This window comes from Rattus norvegicus, chromosome 16, assembly GCF_036323735.1.
Source record: "Rattus norvegicus strain BN/NHsdMcwi chromosome 16, GRCr8, whole genome shotgun sequence".
In the NCBI taxonomy this organism is placed as follows: Eukaryota; Metazoa; Chordata; class Mammalia; order Rodentia; family Muridae; genus Rattus; species Rattus norvegicus.
In genome coordinates this window covers 74,687,126-74,704,938 of record NC_086034.1, presented here as the reverse complement: position 1 = coordinate 74,704,938, position 17,813 = coordinate 74,687,126, and the positions used below count along the sequence as shown (strand labels likewise).

The window sequence follows — 17,813 nt, the reverse complement described above, 5'->3', positions numbered from 1 at the left end:
TCTTGACTATGTTTAAGTTTAAGATTAAGCTTTAAGATCACAATCAACAGTAATAAATACTTTGACAGTAGTTGTCATGGGATATTTTTCCCTCAAAAAAAAAAAAAGAGATTTATCAATATTGTTATCTAATGTTTATCCAAAATGAGTCTTGAGGAATGGGTGGATAGGTGTTGAGGTAATCTGAGGTAATCTTCAGATTTGTAGCCTTCACAGTTCCCAGCCCTTCCACATAGTGATTTGTCCATTCATTCTCTTGCCCAAAGGTGGGCTCTGGGTTCCCACAAAGAGCACACAGTGAGGAACCTCAATTAGCCTTAATGGCAGCAGGACAGCAGTACTGGCCTGGGTTAGCACCAAAGTGGCCTACTCTGTACTTTTTGTTGTCTTGGAATTTATTGTCTGCGATAGTTTCAAATTTTGAATTTTATTCTGTGCTATACTAAAGAATATTTTCTGTGGCCAGTGGTGAGGCTCAGGGGCAGAGGACTTGCTTAGTACTTGGAGTGACTTGTAAGTGATCCTCAGAACTGCCAAAGCGAGGAATGTTTTCAGAATGTTCTTACTCCGGTCTTCTTAACCTGGTTTCTTCCTCTCTTGACCTTCGACCTTACTCAGCAATTTGATTGTCAGTTTTACAGACCTGTGAGATAGCTCAGAGGGTGAGTGCTGGCAGCACAAACCTGACTTGGGTGTGCTTCCTTGACTTCATCCATCAAAAACTGGTAGGAGAAAATGCCATATGTTGTCTCTGACATCTACACAGGTGCTGTGGCATGAGCACTCACACACACACACACACACGAAGATGATGAATACATTTCAGAGACACAATTATTGATTTCTTTAAAAATATTATTTAGTCATCCACAGTTAGCAAATTACCCTACAGACACTATGGATTACAGCCACAGAACTGAAGTAGATAGAATTGAACCCATTCTTACTTATTATAGCATTCTTTCATTAGTGTGGGAGATTCCTGATGGAGCTTCCTTATCATTCTGAGTCCATGCAGCTCCCTTTCCTCATTTTCAATTTTTATTCCACCATTAAAAGTATATTCTCCCTCTACTTGGGGATATTAAAGGCAAGCTTGCTACTAGATTTTGGATCACATTGGCTGGTTAAATCTAACGTCTAACTGACCGCATACATTTGGAAATGCTGTGTTTTTCAGGATTAGAAGAGGTTTTGTTTTTTGTTTATTTGTTTGTTTGTTGTTTAAAAACAAAAGGAAAAAATCCCAGATGAGGGTGATCCCTCTGGTATTAACTCTTGCTATTCGTTGTAACTTAGAAATAGCCACTGTGAAGGGTTTGTTCTTCTTTGGGCTAATATCTAGCACATTATACATTATGATGGAAAGTCAGATGTAGTTAGAATCTAGCCCTCTGTCATTATAACTCATAGAAGTGTCTTATATATACCTGGCTCACTCTCAATTGTCTTTAATAGGAAGGGGGAAACGTGGATTTTTTTTCTACAGCTTTTCGAGTTAGAGAGAAATCTCAGATGGATTCATGCTGAATAGTCAAATCAAAATCAAAATCTATAACAGTAGCCTTCAGGAATGTTGAACTTTCAAGCCCCAGGACACAATTAGTTCAGTGTTATATCCACAGCCTCTGGTGCTACTGTATTCTCCAGAGAGCGTCTGTCTTCTCCCTTCTTTCTGTAATCACCCTTTTCTCAAAAGCTGCCGATAGGATGGCATGCGACTTTATTCTTTTATTTGGAAAACTGTTGCCACTGAACTCATGTCTGTCCTAACAGGAAGATCTTAGGAATGCCTTATGAAGGTAATTTAAAAACTCTGATTTTATTTTCTTGACGATGGATAAAGTTCAAATGATAGATCCAATGTTCTGATTTTTTTCCTGGGGTAAAAGTATGCCCAGGAGAAAGCTCAGATTTGTATAAGCAGCTGGCTTACCAGATCTGGTTGTCCTTGGCTGTCAATGGGCACTTTAAGCCTCTGTGGAGATGGCTCCTTTAAAATCTGGTTTTGGGTAAGCATAGCTGATTTTCCAGGAAGCTGAGTTGGGCATTTCAGACTTTGCACGAGCTTCCATAACAGGTTCAAAAGCAGCCATACAGCTTTTCTGTTAGTCTTAGCACTGGGTGCCCTAAACATGGTATCCCATGCCACACAGGGATCCAGGGAGCAGGGATTTGCTTCCCCTGGGAGGGGGACAAGAGAACATGATCTGAGGTCGAAAGTCCCACTGGAGTCCCCTCTAAGGTGAGACAGGAAGCAAGCAAATTCATCTACCAGCCACAGGAAACCATCACCACAGGTTTCTCAAGCTGTGCTCCCAATTTTCCTTGTATGTACATGTGGGGAAAGCAGCTTTCAAAGAAAACTTAATTCAGTATTGAGGACCTGATTGGTCATCCCATGAGCACAAAGTACTATGGTGAATTTAGAGACTTGTTCCTGTGGCTAAATGACCTTGAGATTTTTCAGTGAGACAGCACTATGTAAAGAACTTCAGAACATCCATTGGCTGCTACTCTGCACATTAAATGACCTACCTACTACACACCGAGTTCTAAGTCACATCAAAGAATCCTAGATCTGTGTAAGAACCTGTCCTCAGGTTCCGTGTTCGGGCCATTGTTTAAATTTCCAAGCACTAAAGTGTTAACAATGTCAAAAGGAAATCTTCCAGTTTGGGGGAACACTAGAGAACTGCAGCAGCGAGTGCTGCTGGTCTCACTGGGAGAGCAATTGGTTACTGAGCTCTCTGAGCTGTTGCTATGGAAGAGTCACTGAAGTGACTGAGAATCATCATGCACCTACTGTGTACAAAAATATGACATTATCCCTACAAAGATAGGTTCTAGATGAGGGAGACCTCGGAACCTGGGATCAGAAACAAGAAGCAGGGGAGGGAAGCAGGCTCAGGGTAGAGAGTGGTGTTATCTGTGGACCAGATATTGGCACCAAGGCAGCCTGCAGTTTCGTTCCTAGAAAATCACTGAAGTCTGACTTCAAAGCCTTCTCCAAAAGCCATTACTTCCCTCACTCATAAATTCCTATTTTCTGGAGTAGCCTTTGAAAACCTCTCATTGTTTATGCATGAGGACTTAAATTGCGACACCTGATGGGATACTTCACCATTAAGAAACCTGCCCTACCGATTCCACTAAGGATAGGTGACATTTGTGATCAAAGAACGACGATTGGAGACATTCATCTGTCGGTTTCCTGTTGAAAAATCACTTTAATTATTCACTCTCCTTATGATAATAACACTTTCTCTAGCTTCATTTAAGGGACTGGTAAATGATCATGTAAGATAGTTTACAGACGAAGGAGTAGAAGTGGCCAGCCCCGGACATTCTAACTAGAGCTGTTTTATGGTTCTATAGTGGGGTCTTTGCTCCTGGTATGTTTTTTTCCCCTTGAAGAACATTTATTCTTGATCTTTTCATTAAAATATCTCATCCTGTGCCCACCATGGATGTTCTATAATTATCAGTCTTCCTTTCCTTAACTGTTTAATTAGGGTAGAGGCCAGCAGTCTATTTGATTATTAAAGTGGATGAGTGTCATGGATGGCATTCCTGAATGGAATTGTGATTTCGACATCATTATTGGAGGACTTAACTCACTGTAGCCCCAAGTGTGCCTCTGATGCAGTTTCAGCGGATTGCTTTCTTCTCTCGAAGTGATAACCTTGTCCCCATATCTACCTGCTGGGTCATCGTCAAAATTCTATCCACAGAAAGAAGAAATGCGCCTTTGTCTACTTTCCCCCAGAAACCCCAGCCAGGGATGAGTTGCACTGTGACTTGTGCAAATGACAAATACCGGAAGATTGTGAGAGGTGAAGATGGGAGGGGTAGAAGACAAAGACACAAATCTGTCATTAAATACAGTAGAGATGTTGGAAAGCAGAGGCTGAGTTCTAGACCTTCTCGCCACCTTAGCTGTATGTGTTAGATGTTCATGAAAATGTCAAGGTATCAGTAGACGTTACGGACTACCCCTGGGTAGTGTTTTATGACAACTTTGACACATGCTGGGCTCATCTAGGAAGAGAAACATCAACAGAGAAAATGCAAGCCTGTAGGGCATTTTCTTGGTGAATGATTGACTTGCAAGGGCCTGGTTTACGGTGGGTTGTGCCTTGAGAGTCACCTGGGTTGTACAAGAAAGTGGACTGAGCAAGCCCCATGTAGCAAATCAATAAGCAGCACTCCTCCATGGGTTCTGTATCTGCTCCTATCACCAGGTTTCTGCCCTGTCTGGGTTCCTGCCCTGACTTCCCTCAGTAATGGACTAAGATGTGGAACTGTAAGCTCAATTAAATCCTTTCCTCCCAAATTATTTTTGGTTATTTTTTTTAACTCCCCAATAGAAACCTAAGACAAAGTAGTTTTGTTATCATATCTGTGTGGACATTGGCCCCTGAGTTTGAGTGCACCTGAGAGAAAGCAGTGGAGAGGACCCATTCGCTGGCTGCCCCTTGGGCATTTCAATGTCAAAGGCAGAGCCAAAGCTGGGAGGTGGCAGAAACTCTTCTTTCCAGAATCCTTCACACTCCAACACCCTGAATTCTAGACTACGGTTCGACTTCACAGAACAGCTTCCTGTAAGGAAAAAGCCAGCACAGTATAATAAATCATGTCCTTATTCTCTGTCCTCAAATGGACTGCTCTAAAAAGAGAATTAGAGGTAGACAGAAATAAATTACCTCATGCAGAATCATGCACAAGGGATAGGATCCTGAGGCATAGCGCCAACTCAGATTCCACAGCCCAATTTAGACCATTTGCTTTTTATTTTATGTTATTTTATTTTTATTATTACTTTTAATGTTTGAGATTATAATTTTATCATTCCCTCTTCCATTCCTTCCCTTCAAACCCTTTTGTATACCACTCCTTTTACTCTTTCAAACTCAAGGTTTTATTTATCAATGTTGTTGCATATATATATATATGTATATATATGTGTGTGTGTTATATAAGTGTATCTATACAATATATGTGTATATGTACATATGTTTATATATATATAGTCAAGTATATACATATATATATATTTGTGTGTGTGTTTGTGTGTGTGTGTGTGTGTGTGTGTGTGTGAAGTAGGAAGATCATCGTCCATTAAGGGTAGCCATCCATTTGGCCCCAGAGGCACTGTGACATTTGAGACCATATGGGTCATGTTGTGTTGGTCACAACAGCTGGGATAGACATATGTATACATACACATACATATATAATGAAAAAAATCCAAACATATTTATACATATATGCATATATGTACAACCTGCTCAGGCTATATAATGTTACTCATAGTTACCTCTTCACCACTATGTATTGGATAATCAACTGGCACACTCTTCCCTGGGGAAGACTCTCTCTCTCCTGCTCTTAGCTTTCCTCAGTTGCCTGTCCTTCTCTGTGTAGGGTTGAGCCCTCTTGGTCTTTCCCCTTCCACATGTCTATTGTTGTTGTCCTTGTTCACATCATGCTTAAGTTGGTGAGACTTTATGGGTACCACTTTTGAAACTCCTAAAAGACAGTCTCACAGCAAACTGCCCAATCTTCTTGCTCTTAGAGTCTTTGCACTCCCACTTATACAATGCTCCCTTAGCTCCCTTGGTCTTCTAGATGTATCAGTTGGGACTGGGATTCACGTCCATGCATTTTCTTACTAGTGGTACTAAACAGTGAGTTGCCGCCATTGCCTTTGGATATAGCCAGCAGCAGGCATAGCCTAGCCGGATTTCCAAGCACGTTCCTCCTCTGCCACTTAATGCTTGAGAATGAATCAACTCAAGCCTCCTCATACTTAGAGATTTTTGTAAGAATGTAGCAAAATTAAAGAGTGATTCTTGCTTTCAAGAAAAGAAGCCCTGTAGATAACTGAAAAGAACAAAGTCACAGTATAATAATTGAAGAACATTGAAACGTTGATACACAAGAGTTGTTTACATAAGAATGAAGGAACTGTGAGGAGGGAGAAAGTATAGTTGGGGACAATGAGAAATGATGCTGTGATGAGATTAATCTAAGCTAGGGACCTAGTAGGAACTGGGTTTGGGAAACATGCACATAAGAAATCTAGGAGTACACAGAGAAGATGCTAGAGCAGGTAGGATTCTGGGTCTAGACCTCAGGAGGAATGGAAGGCAGAGATGCAGACTTGGGAATCACTGTGTTCTAGAAACTACTAAGATGGATACGCAGGGAGCAGAGGAGACGGCACAGGGAGAGGATATCTGTGAAGGATATGCCCGTTCACCAGCATGTTGTTCATAGCACATGTGATTGACAAAGGAAGAGAAGTGCAGTGACCTATTTTGAAATTCTCTTCTCAGTAAGAAAACCTTTTAAGTCTTTATTAATTAAGGACTAAAGACTATTCAGGGAAGGTACAGAATCTAGAAATGAAACCCTTAAAGAGCCAAGTTGGAAGATCATTGTCTTTTAGGGATAGTCATCCATTTTGCCCAGGGAGGTACTGTGACATTTGAGACCTTATGGGTCATGTTGTGATGGTCACAACAGCTAGGACGGGCAAGAGGCAAGCTGATGCTTAGCACTGATATCCCGTGTGCCCCACAGAGGGTTGCCAATAAGATAAGTGACATAGCAGAGGTGCTGCACCGGATGCCATGCACAGCCAAAGACTGTGTGTGAGTGCACTCTGAGACAAGAGTATGTGGAATTCATAAAATAGACCTCTTCCTTGTGGAATCAAGCATTCGGTGCAAATCCAGGACTCTTCCCTGGCCCATGCCAATCCCTGCATTGTGAGGAACCACTAGGAACCGTGACTGTTAAGGTGACCCAAAGGAGGCCCACAGGGTCTGCGTGCCTAGCCTGAGATGTGGGAGGAACAGCGATGGTGGTTGATAGACATGGGAGTCGGTTCAACAGTATACCAAGTACAGACATTTTACCTCAGAATTATGGTGTTTTTTTCCAAATGAAATATTCTATGGAAGTTGGAAAAGAAACTTGGCATGTGGATCCAACTAGAGCTTAAAGAGGGCACGTTGGGGCCTTCTGTTAGGAGAAGGAATCGGTATATTCTATGCAGTAGAGAAGGAAGTGAGAGAACAAAGAGAAGGTAGAGGTAGAGGAGGGGAGGGAGGGAGAGAGGAAGGGAGGGAAAAAGAGAAACAGAGACAGAAACAGAAAGAGAATATTTTATCTGTGAGGGTCCAATTACAGGAAAAGTCAAGAAGGAGTCAGGTCCCTCCTTCTCACTCTCTTATACACACTAAGAATTTGACCTTAAGTGATAAAGGAGCTATTTGAGGTGTGTCTCTCATTAACGTCTAGAGTCAGGTGGAATAAGGACAAGCCAGAGCCCCTAGGTAGAAGCTGCATCTACCTCCAGTTCTTACCAGCTTCTGCCTCCATGATGCAGCTTCAGGAGGGTCTGGTGTTTATGTGTATAAATCGCAAGTGTGGGCCAGAGGACAGACAGACTCCCAAATTCATAGGATGAGAATTCTAGAAATGGGGCGCAGCCTAAAAGGCATGGGTAGGGCAACAGTGACAGGCAGTGAGGTAAGTGACTACATGTCAATGCATAGAAGAGCCTTGTCCCTCACACGGAAGAGTGAAACCCAAGCACACCTACAGCCCTGGCTACTTGCTTTAACCCACGCAAAGGGTATTGGGGGAAGATGAGCTAACCTGAGCCATGAGCCTTGGGTGAGCCCATCTGAGCACTACACATGCCGCTAATTGATGTGTGCCTGGAATGGATTGCACCCAGGATCTAAGCAATTCGGATATGACCTGAAGAAAGTGAGGTTGTGTTTTCACGTGTGAAATGACAAATAAAGAAAAGAACCTCTTCCCTACTGTTGCTGTGGTGCAGGGAAGCGTGCCTGGGCTCTCATGGAAGACAGACTGTCTATGATTGGAAGTAGTATTATTCATATGAATTGGTCAGGATAAGCAGTTGTGGTAAAATATCCCATTTTTTTCTCTGCGAAATTGTCTATTTTACTCTCAACATGTATATTTAAAGTTTGGCAGGATTATGGAAGATCATTCAAAAAGAGAAGAAGAGAAAAGAAAAAGAAAGAAATCGCTTAACCACTTTGTGAATGTGTGGAACTGAAGACTGACGGGAAGGGATGACTTGTTGGCAGTGTTGGGGAGGTTTCTGCTATAGCTGGGAGGAGGACTGGGGGGCATGACAGGCTTCCGGGGATGCAGAGTGTAAAGTAATGACTGAGTCAACTCTGCCTGGCTTCAGTGCCCCCTCTGCCATTACTGAGAGCAGAAGGGGGGATAAGTGGTTGTAGAGGGATCAAGGGGCTCACTTATAGGTTGCCTGTTATTTTTCTTTGTTCTGTTTTTATACTTTAAAAGAAATCTCTCTCTCTCTCTCCCTCTCTCTGTGTGTGTGTGTGTGTGTGTGTGTGTACATAATATACACACATCTGAAAATCTTTGTCTCAAACAGGCCCTGAGTGTAGTTATTCCACAGGTTTCCCACACAGTTAAAAGAGAATACTTGAGATTCCCCATCCCCAGAACCTTATGCTTCTTCCTCCAGTCTCCTGTATCTCTACCCAGCACTACCACCTAGCCAGAAGCTCAATACAAAGTCTGGTCATTGGCCTTGCTTCCTGTCTTGCATGTCCACATCTTTCTATCAGCAAGTCTTGTGATGCCCTCCACAAACTTTGGCTGTGTCCCACAGTTCCAGCCTGCTGTGACTCTTCCTGCTACTCCTTACAACGCCTTCCTGGCTGGCTTCCATGCCCCATTTTCTTTTTTATGTACTGTTTCCCATCTAGGAACTGGGGCAAACGCTTAAAACATGACCCAGGTCATAGTGTACCCCACATAAACCTTCTGAAGTCTTCTTACCCTATTTGGAGGTGTACTTACTGGCAGCCCATGGAGCTCCACTCAATCCAATATACCCATGCCTGACTGTTTTCTGTTTCTGTCATGTCTCCTTTTGGAAATACAGTAAATTGCCATTGGTACAAAGATTCTATGGCTTTTGTTCACTGCTGCCACTGTAACACTTAGAAGGGGCTGGCATCCGGAAGTCATATGCTGTGAACCAGTGTTAGAATCAGAAATGGATAACACTAAAATCAGGCAGACAACGTCATATTGGAGAAGCACTAAACGCAACATGGGGGTCCAACCTGCTCAGTAGGAAGCTTTGCTTAAAGAAGAGGTACTCTTTAAGTTTTTGAAGCTCTATTTTATTGATTAAGACTAACATATTTTTAAAAAGGAACTCTGAAATATACCTTTAAGTAGCGAAAAGTATTTCAAGCAATCTAGAAAATGTCTTGGGGGGGCAGACAGAAGAGAGAAATAGGCTCGAGCTATGGGCATGAGGTGAGGACTAGTGTAGCGAGTACTTGATGTCACTCACGCCTACAGAGATGATGGAGTAACACAGAAGGAAGTTGGTCTTGAGAAGGAAAAGTCAAGTCAAAAGTCGAACCTAAATGGTAGGTTGCTAACCTAGTGTACTCAAGACCCCTGGTTTTATATCCTGCACCCCCTCCATATAAACACATATTTACAGAACAAGAAACAAATAAATAAGAAAATGCTATAGAGTCTAGGCAAGTGTCCTGCCTCTGAGAGAGTGGGTTGTAGAACTAGAAGCAGTAAAAGGGAGGAATGTTATCTAAGACACTGACAGCACTGTGAGGAGAAGCAAGGAAGGAGTGAGTCATAAGACAATTGCAGACTTCTAGGGTGGTGATATTGCTTCAGGAAAGAAGGAAGCTAGTTGGAGAGGGAGAAGGAAGTCATAAGTTCACTTTTATTCATGTGAAGACTGGGGAGTCTGTGGATCATAAGGGAAGGCTTTTGTTTGTTCAATGAAAGCACAAGAGCTGGAAAGGAATATGGATGAAAGTAGGAGTATGGATTTCGAGAGCCCATGTGCAGCATATGCATTTTGAGAGCCCATATGCAGTGGTAGTTAATAATAGCACAGGTGATGGTGAGTCATAGAGACACATTGTGAGAAGGAGCAAGCAAGCAAGAATGGCATCCCAGAAAAAAATCACAAAATTCAGGTGTGGGCTGAAGGGATGGAACGGCAATGTTAAGAGGGTAGGAGTCACTTGGCTGCGTTGTCAGAATCCTGAACAGATTGAAAAGAAGGAGGTATCAAGAAGAAATCTGATGAGACGAAGGCTAAGTAGCACCTTCAAAAATATGACCAGCAGGTGCAGTTTATGGAGAAGTCAGAAGAATAGGCAGATGGAGTAGGTAGGGAGAAATGAACAAGACATGGTAAACAGAGGCAGGGTAGGCGGGCCAGAGGCCCCAGGAGTGTTCCCCACTGACTTGAGGGAGGCAGGCAGAGGATATGTACATAGATCATGTTGTCAGTGAAGGAATGAGGAAAGCCTATAGAAGATACAGCGTACCTTTCTTGATGACAGACATGAATGTTGATGTCGTGATGTCCCAACAACACCCCCATGGCTATGCGTCTTGGAAAATCAGCTTAGCCCCTCTCCATCAGTATCTTTATATGTGACATGAGGGTTTCAGTATCTGTTGCATGGTGTGATAAGAAGTGCCCTGTCAATATGAGGTCAGTACTCACCACAGAAAGTGCATAACAGATTCTTGATGCCATTTCTGCTACGGATGGTAAAGACGATGGAGGAGATTGGATTTGATTAAGAAGTATCTGAAAGGAGGCAGACAGAAAACAAGCAGGATGGACAGCTACGGTTGAAGACAGTGGTGGCTGCATCCGTGTCTATTATGGAGATGTTAGTGATTGTTCAGCATTTCAGGAAAGCCACACAAAGACAGTGTTTACCTGTTTCAGCACTACCTGGGGCTCAGTGTAGATGCTGCTGTCTTTAGGCAATATTTGTTTCTCAGAAGAGGAAGTCTGGTATAGTTTAGAAGGCACTGATAGGCTGGTCACTACTAAAAGAAGAGGAACAGGTCAGTGGTGACATTGAAGTTGGTGTTCTGGTGGAAAGTAGAGGTGAGGCCTTCTCTACCCCTGCCTTTTGCATGTCTTGTAGTAAAAGAGATAACGTTACTTTTTTGTATTACTGAAGGTGTTTTACTTTGCTATAACAGTATCTGACAAATGCAACTTAAGGGAGGAAGGGTTTATTTTGACTCAAAGTTCAAGGGTTCTCAGTCCATCCTTGGCTCATAGCTCAAGGGCACGGTTCATCATGATGGAGAAGCAAGAGCTTGTAGCAGCTTGCCACATTGTTTCCACAGTCAGGAATGATGAATACCAGTGGTCAGTTTGTCCTCCCCTTTTTAATTCAGACTGGAATTCTAGCCCTCAATTCTGTCAGGTTGGTAATTTTAACCATCACAGAAAGGATTCATGTTCAGACAACAACATAGAGGGAATCATGTAGTTCATGGACTTCAGAAGCCACAGACTGTCCTGACATCCACATCTCTCATTGTCTATAAAACATTCATAGGCAGGGTTGGGGATTTAGCTCAGTGGTAGAGCGCTTGCCTAGCAAGCGCAAGGCCCTGGGTTCAGTCCCCAGCTCCGAAAAAAAGAAAAAAGAAAAAAAAAGAAAAAAAGAAAAAAATATTCATAGGCAATGGTTCATTTAATATGGCTGTGATGGGGACAGTAGTGATTTCCCTGTATCTCCAGTGGAGCTACCATTAGGTCAATGTGACCTCAAGCATGGCTTCCCAAATGAATGTACTCACCTTTACTTTGGTGCTCAGACATCTGCAGCCAACACAAATGCCTCGTTGACTGAGGAGAGTCAGACATGGCTTCCAGTTTCCTTTTTCCAACACTTTCAAGTCCCAAAGCTGTCAGCTCAAGAGTCCCAGAGGCTTAAAATGCAAGATATTGCTTTTTCTGTCTAACAGACTTCAAATCACTGGCATATTCAAGTATAGTCTTTATTAGCTATCTAGCGTAATGTAACAAATTACCTCAAATATGATCAAGTCAAAGCAACAGATAACTTGTTACCGGATCAGGAAGAGTTTAGTGATGTGATCTAAGGCTATAGTCAAGGCTGATTTGGTCTGATGCCTTGGGGACTCAAGGGGACTCAAGGGGACTCAAGGGGACTCAAGAAATCTTTGTCATGATAGCAGCCCATCCCCTCCATATTGTAAAGCCCAAGGCAAAGAACAAAGAGGCAGACACAGTTCCTTTTGTGACCAAATCTCCAACATCCCACACCACCACTTCAACTGTCTCCTATTGGGCAGAAATACATTAGGTCTTGTAGATGTAAAGCAATGGAGACCCTCCTTGTAGCGGTCTAAATGAAAATGTCCCCCATAGTCTTTTAGGAGGTGGCACTATTAGGAAGTATGGGTTTGTTGGAGTAGGTGTGCCGTGGTTGGAGGAAGTGTGTTACAGGGGGTGGGGATGAGGGCTGTGAATTCTCAGATGCTCAAGGTAGGCCCAGTGCCTTACTCTCTTCCTGCTGTCTACTGATGCATGTGGAGACTCCACCCCTTCTCTAGCACTATGTCTGCTTGTGTGCTGTAATGCTTCTGGCCATGACAGTGGACTAAACCTCTGAACTGTAAGACCAAATGCTTTCCTTTTTAAGGCACATGGTCATGGTGTCTTTTCACAGAACCCTCTTGAAGAGATGACTTCAGGGTGGGGGGGGGGAATAAAAAGGTAAGAGCTTGTTTTCCATATCACCACACTTCTCTATGAGTCAGGAGGGGTCATCTGCATTTTCTTCTGGACATCAATAGATTAAGTCTGCCAGTGTTGTAGGCACAACTAGAATAGTAAGATTTATCTAATTTGCAGGGGTTCATGGAGCACTAGGCTGCTTCCAGCAGACTGACTGGTGGCAGGATTACCAGAGAGTGGGAAGTGCACTGGGGAAGTTTCTCAGACCCTGTTATACAACTGGTGTAATAAACAACAAAATTACCAAACTTTGAATGCTCATTTATAATAATACTTTCAAATATAAATCTCAAGAAATAGTAAGTGAGATAGGCTAGCTGCAGGAAGAGAGTTATTGTGAGACTCTCTGCAGGTAGTCAGTTCCTCTCAGACATCTGCAATGTCTTACTGGCTTCCTCACCTAGTGGTGACTGAACCTTGATCATATGACAGATTCCATCTATATATCTTAATTAGGGCCTCTATTGCTGTGAAGAGACACCATGACCAAGGTTGGCTCATAAAGGACAACATTTAATTGGGACTGGCTTACAGGTTCAGAGGTTCAGTCCACTGTTGCTAGGAAAGCAGAGAGGCATGAATGCAGACTTGACGCTGGAGAAGAAGCTGATCCACAGGCAGCAGGAGACTGTGTCACTGGTTATAGCTTGAGGATAGGAGACCCCCCCAGCCTGTCTCCATAATGACACACTTCCTCCAACAGGGCTACGCCTCCTAACAAAGACACTTCCTATATGTCAAGCATGCAAACACGTGAATCTATCAGGGCCAAACCTATTCAAACCGGCACACAATGTATTCCTTACTGAGTCCTCACAAATACTGAAGGAACATTAATATTCTTCTTTTGGGGTATATATGAATGCTCTGGGAAGATTCCAATCATGTCAAAGTCACGAATCTAGAAGAGAACACAAGATTTGAATTCCAGTTTGTAAATATTACATCACAGCCTCTGCTTTGAACATAGAACAATCGTAATTGCAGATACTGTCATGGATAGTATTGTATTTCTTAAAATGTAGCATGTACCTAACAACACCCTTGCATGGTGAGCTATAAGATTGCACCATTCTGTGGAAATCCCTTTCCTTTTCACAACTTGGCCTGACATTTAAAGTAGGGATTGTAGTTTCGGTTTGTCGTAGTCGTCCTTGTCATCCTCGTCGTCGTTGTCGTCAGCTTTGGCGTCGGCGTCGGCGTTGTTTGTTTGTTTTTGTTTGAGTCTTTTCTGTAAATTCCAATCTATCCAATCTTACAAGTATAGTTGTAACTTCCTTGCTACAAGCCACACAAAACTTTCTTCTTATGCATTAAAAACACATAATCATACAACTGGTGTAATAAACAACAAAATTACCAAACTTTGAATGCTCGTTTATAATAATACTTTCAAATATAAATCTCAAAAGACCCATTTGGAATCTTTCTTAGTCATTCCTTGCTGGTTAGTATTTTCTTTTTTTCTCTTCTCCCTCTATGTTTGTTATATCCTTTGATTTCTATCCTCACCGTAGAGCTTCTGTAATTCATTCACATATGTATTCATTTAGTCAGTCAAGAAACATTTGTTTATTGATCTCAACATGTATTTATCAAGAATTTGCTATGTAGTAAGCAGATTTCTGTAACTACCAATATGAACGTAGAGCTATGTAAGACATCATCATTATACTAAAGACATGAGGTCATTGTTTTAGCCGCTGACTGGCTCCTTTGAGAAGAAATTCCACGAGAAGATTAGATATTCAAGGATTTTATTAGAGAAAGTACATGTGAAAGCAAATGAGAGTTCTAGAGGGAACAAGAAGAGCTGCTAGACTTCAAGGCTAACACAGAACAAGGGAGAGGATAGGGAGAGAACAGGTATACCACTACTACTCTAGACCCCGCTGTGCTTAGAAGCAGGACTGCTTGGTGAAGAGTTGCACTTTCTCCAACACAACTCTTGTCTTCCATGAAAGGGTCTGTCATCCCTGTTCAACTGGGTTATGGCCTAGAAACAAGCTAGGCGATGTAGACAGGCTCAGCACTGGGGCCCGTCATTTACTATTCTCAGGTGAGCTGCAGGTCTACACTCTCAGGGCCACCTCTGTCCCAGGAAGCTACATAATTCCTGGCTGAGCAAGAGAACTTACAAAGGGTGTCCTCAAGCCTTTTCCATTGGGGGAAAGCTGTGAGCTCACTGTGGCTGGAACATTTGGCAGGAGGAATGGGATGTGCAGTAACCAATTGAAGTAGCATGTAAATCAGAACCTTTAAAGCAGGAGGAGAGATTGAAAAGCTCCAAGTAGGGAAGAGACCTGTTCTCTTCCCAACCAATCAATGGTTGATTTGAAGAAGTGGTAAGAGACAAGGATAGGTTTAGACTGATGTGCAGGTGAGTGTCCTTTTGGAGGATAGCATTAACTGTGAATGCAAGAAGCTGGGAGAGGACTTGAAATGCAAGAATGGTGTCACCAGTGTCCTTGTTAGAATCTCTACTTCCCAGATTTCTACCTCAGGTCCTTGATAGGAGCCATTCTCAAAGGGAAGTATTATATAAGGAAACATAGACTTGATGAAAATCCACATGAACAATATGGTTGTCTCTCTGGCAAGTTTTTGTATAGCCGTCAACAGACAACACAAATGTTGGAGTTATGAACTTATCTTTCTTCCTCCAGAGTTGTTCTAATTATCCCCCCCAAAGTCAATCAACAACCTTATATAAGAATGAGCTTTCTCACCCAGCATCTATGTGTCTCATGACATTTATTTACATGGAAGAAGCCAGAAATAAAAACAGACAAACAAACAAAAAACCAAAACAAAAACAAGCACAAATATACAGTCATAGAATGATTATAAACAAGCTGGTTACCAAGTGGTCAAGGGCCCAGCCAACCTCATCCTGTCTTGGTCTTCCTCTGTGTCCTCTGGGAGCTCTGTATCTCTTAGAGCTATGCAGGATATACTAGGCATGGCACTACTAGTGTATTAGCATGCTGATGTGCACACTTAGTCAAGAGCACCCTTATATTGGCACCTAGGCCAGGCAATATGGCATTACCTGCGGCCCTTGAACCAGCCACACATGACTCATGCACAAAAACACATAGCACAGCATCATGAATCGGTGATGAACTTTATTTCTGCTGCTTTAGCTGTTCAGTCAATACAAAAATTTCCCATCAGAATTTGACATGTCAGTCACACAATCTCGAGAGAAGGGAGAGATGGCTGGGCAAAGGTTTGAAAACAAACGTATTATAAAATCTCTCTCAGGAAGACACACCTAGGTGCTGTGTAGCATTCTTCCTCCTCAGCCCCCAACCACCAGCCCAACGTCCTTTTAAGCCCCTTCTTTTAATTCACTATGTCCTTAGTGATTGAACCACCACTTGGTTGCCAAACCCAGTGAAACAGCTTTCTGTTCTGTTCGCATAAAAATCTGGGCATGCATGAGAGCCTGCAGGGCTACATGCACCTGACATTCCTTCCTCCCGGCGTGTCTTTGTCCCTTTGCCAGCATCCCCCCTCTTTTCCTCAGTTCCAGCTGCACAGACTCTTTTGTTCCCTCTGAAGAGCTCATTAGTAAGGTCTCATCCCCTTGCCTTATCTCTCGCTGGACCCGCTTGCTGCTTTCCTTGCAACCACGACAACCAAGCTATTGAGGGATAAATGGCTGGGTCCCTCCTTCCCATGACCTCTGTTCTTGGTGGACCTCTGTCTGTCATTGCCTTTACCTGTGTCTGGAGTGGCAGGTCTTATACTTATTTCAATGATCACCGTCCTGCGTGCAAACCGTCAGATACTAGCTTCTGCCACTTGGCTTTTCCTTCTAGATCTCCATCACCAAGAAAACAGTCTGTGGCTCCAGGTTTATATATAGAAAGGGCAAATATCAGGGTGGCTGCCTTTGAGCATTGTCAGAGGAGAGGACAGGGCTGAGAAAGCAAAAGCAGCTTTCCCCAGTCAACGTGACTGGGAGATGGTAAAATTCATCTTCAGTTCTAGCCTGGACCTGCCTGGCCCCCAGGCCCACACCATTTCTGACAGTCTATGACTTCCCTTATTTCAATAGCCAGGAAAGAAAGAACTTTCATGGCACCAGCACAGGGCGGCTGCCAATTAATGGTCTCTGAATTTTAGGTCAGGGAGCCAGGCTCTGAGAGACTAAGAGGAGCTGGAAAAGGGGAAGAAACATCAACAAAGGAGCCAGCAGAGGGGGGTGTGCCCCCTGTGGTTTATGAGGTCACCCAGGCTGGATGACACACACAGATGGGGAAACAGGGACATGCATGAGCCAGCCCAGTGTTCCATTTACATGTCACACACAGATGTCTAATTGGCGCTCGCTGTTTATTAACAGAAGCTGCTTCGCCATCTAGAAAGGAGACTTCATCCACGCAGTGCAAAGGATGCACCTGAAGAAATGTCACTGACTCCTGTCACCATTGCGACAGCCTATCTTCTGCCTGGCAGCCTGTTGTGGGCTTTAGACGGTTTAAAGCAGTGTCCTGTCAGACCAGCTACTACAGGCAGAATGTGGGTGTTCAGAGCCTCTGTGGAAATGGCAGGGAGCTATAGTCCGGGCCACTCCTATGTGCTGCAGCTAACCTACATCCCTGTAGCAACTGGTTAGGTGTAGAGCATTGCCCGTCATCTGCAACCCTCACAGAGCCTCTCTGAGCCCGACTGCTCTCCAGTCGCCAGCAAAGAAAGGTCATGGGCCAGGAGCAGATAATTATTCTGGTTCTGGAATCGAGGGTTTCCACTGAGGACCACAGGAGTGCAATTCATTTCTTCAGTCTTTCTTTCTCAGTATGAACAAAGACAACAACAACAACAACAAAAATATTTTCATCCCCGTCAGGACTCGCCAGTGCTGGATGAGAAAGGTCAGCATGAATTTTAATCAGGGGTATCTTGTTTTTCAGCCCTGAATTTTTTCCCTAATCAATTTCTTTTTGTCTATTACTAAAAGCAAATAGTTAGAGAGTATGAGAAGCAATCGATCCTAACACCTAGAATTCAGTTGCTCACACTCCGAGCTAAACTCCAGTGAGTGTTTCTGCACAAGCTGAATTCATGCAAAAGGTGGAGTCCAGGAGGATGATTTTTCCCTTTCAAAAGAGACTCACTCTCAAGCCCCTTTAAAAAGGATGAGCTGGTACTG

At 43.1% G+C, this 17,813-nt stretch overlaps 1 protein-coding gene and 1 long non-coding RNA gene across 4 annotated transcripts in view; one reads left to right on the top strand and one right to left on the bottom strand.

The window, feature by feature from the left end:
• The window catches only part of Zmat4 (zinc finger, matrin type 4), a 391,831-nt gene that overhangs the window by 358,867 nt on the left and 15,151 nt on the right, over positions 1–17,813 (top strand). The window lies entirely within an intron of this gene.
• LOC134482523 (uncharacterized) lies at positions 13,413–16,822 on the bottom strand. Its single transcript, XR_010058748.1, has 2 exons — positions 16,381–16,822; positions 13,413–13,553 (listed from the first exon to the last, which is right to left on the bottom strand). It is a non-coding gene; the product is annotated as an uncharacterized LOC134482523 (long non-coding RNA).